Below are 7,824 nucleotides of genomic sequence, written 5' to 3'. Positions count from 1 at the left end.
GTAACTACAAATTAATGGATAGACATTCATCGCATTGCTCATGAGACAAAAAAATGGAGATGTTAAGGCGAAACTCCCTATGTTTTTGAAGTGGGGGCACCTTCTCTGGGCTTCTATTACCAGAGAAAGCATCCAGCCACAAAGATCGCAGAGAATATGAACCGCGGAAACTGTTATCCATCTACGGTCAAGCACGCTCGCCATCCGTAGTCAAGCAAACAACGACAAGGTGACAAGGGAATAATGGAGTCTGCAAACGATGACAAAGGGAAATGGAATCTGCATGGCCTCCAAAGCTTAAAGGCTACCACATTGATCAGACATGCTACCACATTGATTGGATTGCAGATTCCGGGCTACCACATTGAGTGGATTTCAAATTCTGCACGCGTCAAGCAACCACGGTAATTGGCAGATGGGAAAGACAAACTCCAAATTCATGAGCCACGTGCTCATTTTTAATTGGTGTGTCGAAAAAAATTACTATGACGAAAAATAAAAATTTTCTATTGGCTGGCACAACGAAAATAAACGAAAACAAAAAGTTCCTATTGGCTTAGGGTGAACAGTGTTTTCTCACCTCAAGCCTGCTCACCTGGAGCCCACAAAAAGAACACCTTCTACGTAATTGAAGTAAACTTTATATAAGTATCAACAACTAATAAATTAAATGCATTACATCCAAAATCATTTTAATAGAAGTCAAACAAAAGATAGGGTGAAAAAATAAGGATTATATCAAGATAAAAAAAATAACTAATTCTTTAAAAATAATAATAATAATAATAATATATAAAATAAAAATTAAGAAAAACAAAATGAGTATATATAGATGACCATTATATTAAAAGTAAAAAAAAAATTATTTAAAAACAAAAATGATTTAAAGTAAAAATAAATAAATTAATACTTTAACAATTAAATCTCAATAAATAAATGCATAAAATAACAAAAAAAAATAGAATATTGCTAAAAATAATAGACCAAATTTAAAATAATGAAGAGAATATATATATAAAAGAATCTATAATTCTAAAGAAATTAGAAAAGTAAAAAACAGCGTACTAGAAAATAATACAAAAGGGAAAATGATGTTCTTCTTGTTTTTATATATATAAAAGTTTGGTGCCACTATTTTAATATGTTTATATATTACTTTGATCGACAGAAAATTAAATCTGTGACTTCACATTAAGGAGTACTTTAACGGTCACCTCATCGTCATCTATCCAAGACCCATACACATATATATGATGATGATGATTAACGTCCTATCAAAGACCCATAGACATATATATAATGATGATAATGATAATTAACATCCATTAAGACATTAATTCTTTTAATTATTTGTAATTTATTATTCTTTACTTTCAGATTTTTAATTTTTATTGTTATTAACATTAATATATTTTTTTTTATGTTCCCCGAATGCGGGTGCTTCAGAGGACAGTTAGGGTGATGGGACAGGGGTGCGCTATGTTGGACGACACCTGCCAGCCCAGCACCACCTAGAAATGGAAGGGACGAGGTCATTACAACCGAAGGGAGGTTCACATGGCTATGCGCATTGGGACGACGGCATGCACAACCCGGAAATGGTTCAGACCATCACCTCTGCATGCTTCAGATCAGGTTAGGCTTTAGCTCCATTTAATGCAGGAGTAATGGCGGGGGATAGCCGAGGAGAGGTGGTTGTAATAGAATTTATGTATTGCAATTGTCTGGTCTGGAAGCTTCATATGCATCGACGACCTGGTGAAGGTGGGATATGGGTGTCTGCCGGGTTATACTTGGCCGCTGAGTCGCGCCCTCCGCCTGCTCCCAATCTGCTCCTCTGTCCACTCTCTGAACACCATTTCACCCTCTCTGTTCCTTATCTCATCATGGTGAGACAGCGTCTGATCAGCAGAAGGGGCGGCTCGAGGGGTGGTAGCTCTCGACAGCAGGTTAGGAGGCGAAGCACCTCGAGCTCTCCCTCCTCCACGGCGGAAAATCCTCGCTATCCTAATACCAGAAGCGGACGGGGTCGAGCTCGCCTTCGTTCTGCTCCCTTCCCTCTGCCTCAGCATCCCTCCCCCCACACCACGTTTTTCCACTTCCGTAGCACTCTCAATCAGCCTATTATCACTGCAACCATTGCCATCTCCTTCTCTGAGGAGGCGGCTCAGAACACCCAGGCGCCCTCCCCCAGGAACGATGCGCTTAAAGGGGAAACTAGTCAGTACAGAGCTCGGAAGAAGGCTAGCAAAGATAAGGAAGTTGCGCACGGTGAACCGCCTAGCCGGAAAGGAAAGGAGGTGGTGGGGGCTCAGCTTGAGGATTCTGAGCCTCAGCTTGATACGCCAGCCATGGAGCAGCGCAAGGAGAATGAGGAGGACACGCCGCTGGTGGATGGAAGAGGAGAAGGCGAGCGCTCTCAGCCAGACAACCACGAAGATTGGAGCTGCCCGATAGTGGAGGAACCTGCCATGGAGGAGTTCATCAACCAGATCACCAATGCCAGGTGGCATTTCTTTTAACTCTTGGTTCAGCTTCTTTTTTGTCCACGTAGGCATTCCCTGGAGGACGAATTGCTGGTTTAAGGTTGTTTTTTTTAGCAATGCCTAGAACACTGTGGCAAATGTTCAATGATGCACTCTTTTTTGTAATATCTATACTTTCAGACTGGTTTCCCCTCTGTTGGGGTAGTCTCAGAACCAGTTCTTCGGCTAGCTGAGATAGGCTGTTCGGTACAGCAAGTATCACTCTGTAAATAACTTTTTTCCTTTCTTAATAGATTAATCTTACTTAGCAAAAAATATATATATTTCTTTTATGTTAATTTTTTTCAATATTTTATGTATTTTGTTATTTATTTATTTATTTATATTATTATTATTATCCATTTATTTATTTAATTTAAAAATTAGTTATATTTTGACTTGATATATATATATATATCTTTTGTTTAACTTCTATTAAAATGTTTTTTTCCATGAATTAATTTATTATTTTTTGACGGCTATATAATATTCATTTTAAATATTTATATTTTGTTAACATTAATTTTAATTATTTATATTTTGTTATTCTTTGTTTTGAGTTTTTTTTTGAAAAATGTTTTTAATATTAGTTAATTTTATTATTGACCCATATATTTTTTTTGTTATTCTTTATTTTTTATCATAATTTTTTTGTATTTTTTCCCTTATTTTTACTTATCTTATTTTAATTTTATTCTTTTAAGTTTTTGAATTTATTTTTTAATTTATTAAATAGTATGTTTGGATGATTAGTTCAATTATTCTTTATTCAAGAAGTTATAGTTATATTTTAGTGGTTGAAATCAATTTTTTTTCCATCCTTTTCATTATTTATTCTCCGGTTATGATCAAATTCCTTATCTTGTTTTCGCTCAGGCCATGATCAAATTCCTCATCTTAGTCTTAATGACCACAAAGAATGGTTCAAAAGGCGTTGACTCAAAAGTTCTCATATGATTTTTCCTAAACTTTTTTAGTATATACAATATGGATCACAAAAGCCTCAATTAAATATTACATATTTTCATATGTTTAGGTTGGAATCATGAATGGTTAGACTATTTAAGGCAATTCTCATGTGATTTTTACCAAAAAATTTTCAATATATACAATATGGATCAGAAAAGCAAAGGCCTCAATTCAAATATTACATATTTTCATATGTTTAGATTGGAATCATGAATGGTTAGACTATTTCACGTCTTAAATTGTATTATTCGTTTCCAGTTTTGCAAAAGAGCCTAAATGATAGGAACTGTAATATTTTGGTATTTTATTCAGGTAAAGATATTTGTAAAAAGAGGCTGGAACAGTAACCAAATGCTTTGATTTGATCAAGTAGTATAAAAGCATGGATAGTAACTAATTTTTTTTTCCTTTCTAATTATGGATTGCAAAACACTGGCTATATTGATGGTTAGAATGGATTAAGTATCATAAATTCTTGGAAAGAAGGGGGCTAAACTCAACTTTTTAAAATGAAAATGCAGTGTATCCTTGTCATTATTGTTACTAGGCACTCAAATGTTGGATTGTATTTGTAATTTAGAACTTATCTTTCTTTATAATTTCCTGGAAGTTGTTATTCTAAAGAACATCATTGAAACATAGGTTTTACCTCAAAATTTGTTGATTTTTTATTTATGAAATGATTTTAATAATACATAGATCAATCTTTTTATGGTCGTTTACTTTGATTCTAAAAATAAGAATAGTTAAGACTCATGAAAAAAGGTATTTACCTCAACAAATAGCATACTTTTTATCAATTACAAAAATGTCATTTTTTGTATTATCAAATTATATTAACGGTGCAAGTTAGATTGAATTTGGCTTTTATAATTTAAAAATCTAAAAAAAAATCATCAGCCTTCGTACCACGTAGAGAAAAAAAGGGTGGGAAATATATATTTCCAGTTAATTGCGTCTAACAATATTAATAAACTACTGCCTAGAAATGAATAACATTGAGCAGTTATGGGACCTTATTCAATAACAAGGCACTAAAGATGCTAATAGGGTTTGTGACTTCTTGGGATGAGAAGCAACCGTGGCAATCCTATGAACATGAAGTTACAAAGGAGTCTTCTTACCTCGACTTGTTAGACTTGCTATAGCTATCTAGCATTCAGATTTGACCAAAGTAGGTAAGACATGGGAAGACATTCTACTTTTGGCAATGTGATAATTGATATTCAATGCCTTTGGATTTTGCCTATGCTAACGATGGTATCAACGGCAGCATATGTCCAACTGAACGAAGAATAACTTGTTATTTAGCAGGAGAACTGTTAGAATTTTAGGTTATCCAACTCAACGAAGAATAATTTGTTATTTAGTAGTAGAATGGTTAAAATTTTAGGTTATCCAGAAAAAAGGAAAAGTGTCAATGACAAAGTTGGAATACATCACCTAATTGTTGAAGTAAGAATTCTAAATTATTGTTGAAAGAAATTTGGAAAAAACAATTATGTTATAAGAAATTTTGTTTCCTCACTTAAACATTCGAGATCATGGCAAAATATATTGTTAAAAGAAAAATTAACAAGTGTAATAGGTAGTGGTGTTACTTATTACTTGTCTCTTATGCAAAAAGTGATTGTTAGAAGTCTAAATTATTGTTGACTGAAATTTGAAAAAAAAAATATATATGTTATATAATAAGAAAATTTTGTTTCCTCAATTGAGATCATGACAAAACATATTGTCAGAAGAAAAATTAAGAAGTGTATTATGTACTGTTGTTGTTGTTTATTACTTGTCTCTTATGCAAAAAGTAATTGTTGCTTAGTATCCACCTCTTATCCAAAAAATAATTAATAACAGAAGTTATTGTAACTAAAATAAAAAGAATACCAATACTACGTAAAAAAGTGTAAATCAAGCCACTCATCTTTATCAGCTCACTTCAACCCTAAGTGAATCACATTAAAACCTATTAAAACCCAGGCGATTAAATCAAACCACTCATCTTTATCAGCCCACCTTCAACCCTAGGTGAGTCACAGTAAAACCTGTAATTAAATCAAGCCACTCATCCTTTTCACACCTTCAGCCCTAAGTAAATCACATTAAAACCTATGCAATATATGGGTGTGGTGGGTGTTCCATTGTCTATCGGGCAGCCAATGTGATGAATCTCAACAGAAAAATATTTACTAGAACGTGTAGAATTTATAATTTAAAATAAATTTGTTTAGAAATGAATTTAAAATAAAGGTGTTTTGAAATCTGGTGGAAAGTTTTATATGCGTATCTGTCTTTGCAAATACTTTTGTATGTGGTACATTGCTTTCAATAGGCTCAAAATTGTGTACAATTTGCAGTGGGATTTCGATATCTACGCTTTGAACATTGATTTCGTTATTTTCAGTTTGAATGAAACTCACCTCGCATCTTTCGTTGATGGTGGGATTTTATACCTTGGGATTTTGTTGCTTTGGAGATGGACTATACATGTTTAACTTCGCTACATTCCTTATATGTTGTAACGAAATCTTGGAGGGTATATATGTAAGGGCCATCAGTATAATGATAACGACAGCAACGTACACTCCTACAAGCTGGCATTGCCCATGTGGAAAGGACTTAAAAACTATGCTGAAATACAGCGAAATAAAAATCGCAGTGATCAAGCTGCAGTACAGGAAATTGACATGATGGAAATGAAAGCTTCAAATTTGCCATGCCAATCTAGCTATTCCAATATGGCTGGCAGCATTCACAAAGGAGGTAAAGTATTTACAAGTGACCATAAAAATAAAATCAAGAAAAATTAAATTGGCGTTCTTTTTTTAAGTTGAAATTTGAAATTTGGTAATAGAATTTAAAATTGTGAATTTTTATTTCTTAAAATATATTTTTGAATGTATAAATAGATTTAGTATGGCTCCTGTGGTGGCAGTTCTTTATTTGCATGAAAATCATAAATTTAAACTTCAATGTGGATTGGGAGGGGCACAAATAATTATGTGAAACTTCTTAGCCTCAAACTTCTAATTCTCTGTCATTGAAAAATATATTCTTTCGTTGCAGATCTTGGATGATTCAACGGTCATTGTTAATTGGTTCAATGGTTTGCGTCACTGTCACATACACACCTTGATCCCCATGCTTGAGGAGGTCCTTTTGGTTAAACAACTTTTTAACTAAATTACTTATCACCACATTTATAGAGAGCAAACCAAAGAAGCATATTTTTGTTAAACAAAGCAAAACAAATGAAGACAAACAAAAATTATTGAGAAAATTGAGAGGAGCTCACAGGTGATAGCCTACCTCTTGTAGAACGCTCCACGCAAATTTCACATTCATCTCAATAATAAATAAATTACAAGCAGTTAGTGACTCATAACTACATGACTAAAATATAGCAACTAAATCCTATGAGTAGAAAACTATGTAACTAAGGAGAACCTTCTCCATTAATTTTTAACACTCCCCCTTAATGGAGAAAGGGTTCTTAAACAAACTCAACATGTCCCTAAACAACTCAAACTTTAGTATTCCTAGAGGCCTAGTAAATATATCAGCTACATTATCACATGAATTACAATATTCAACACATATTTCCTTTGACGACACCTTTTCCCTGACAAAATGAAATTGTGTATCTATGTGCTTGGTGTTTTTATGGAACATCGGATTATAGGCAAGTTTGATAGAACTTTGATTATCACATTTGATAATTGTGGCTTCTGTTTTCTCTTCTCCTGCATCTTGGAGAAGTCTTCATAACCAAACTGCTTCACATACTGCTACACACATGGCTTGGTATTCTGCTTTTGCCGAGGATAAGGCTACAGTATGCTGCTTTTTACTGCACCATGAAATGACCCCAGATCCAATGCTGAAGGCATATCTTGTAATGGATCTTCGATCGTCCAAGTTTCCCACCCAGTATGAGTCTATAAATCCTATCAGTCTAACATCAAATGAATCAGAATATAAAATGCCAAAATCTAAGGTTCCTTGTAGATACCTTAGCACTCCTTTTGCTGCAACCTAATGGTTCTCATGAGGCTGAGACATAAACTGGATCAATACACTGATTGCATAAGCTAGATCATGCATATTTGTAGTCAAATAGATGAGACTCCCAACCAGCTTTCTGTACAACGTTGTGTCTGCCTCTTTCAAACCATCATTAACTTGTAATTTGTTGTTCTGTTGTAGTGGTACAAATGCAGCCTTACACTAATCCATTTTAAACTTGTTCAACAAACTCTTAACATACTTACCTTGGGACAAGAAATTCTGCCTTGAATCTCTCTAGACTTCTAAGCCCAAACAGTAATGC

The sequence above is a fragment of the Pinus tabuliformis genome, chromosome 7 (genome assembly GCF_031772625.1).
Source record: "Pinus tabuliformis cultivar Carrire ecotype Pingquan chromosome 7, CPIR1, whole genome shotgun sequence".
In the NCBI taxonomy this organism is placed as follows: Eukaryota; Viridiplantae; Streptophyta; class Pinopsida; order Pinales; family Pinaceae; genus Pinus; species Pinus tabuliformis.
Note: the sequence above shows the minus strand (reverse complement) of the source record.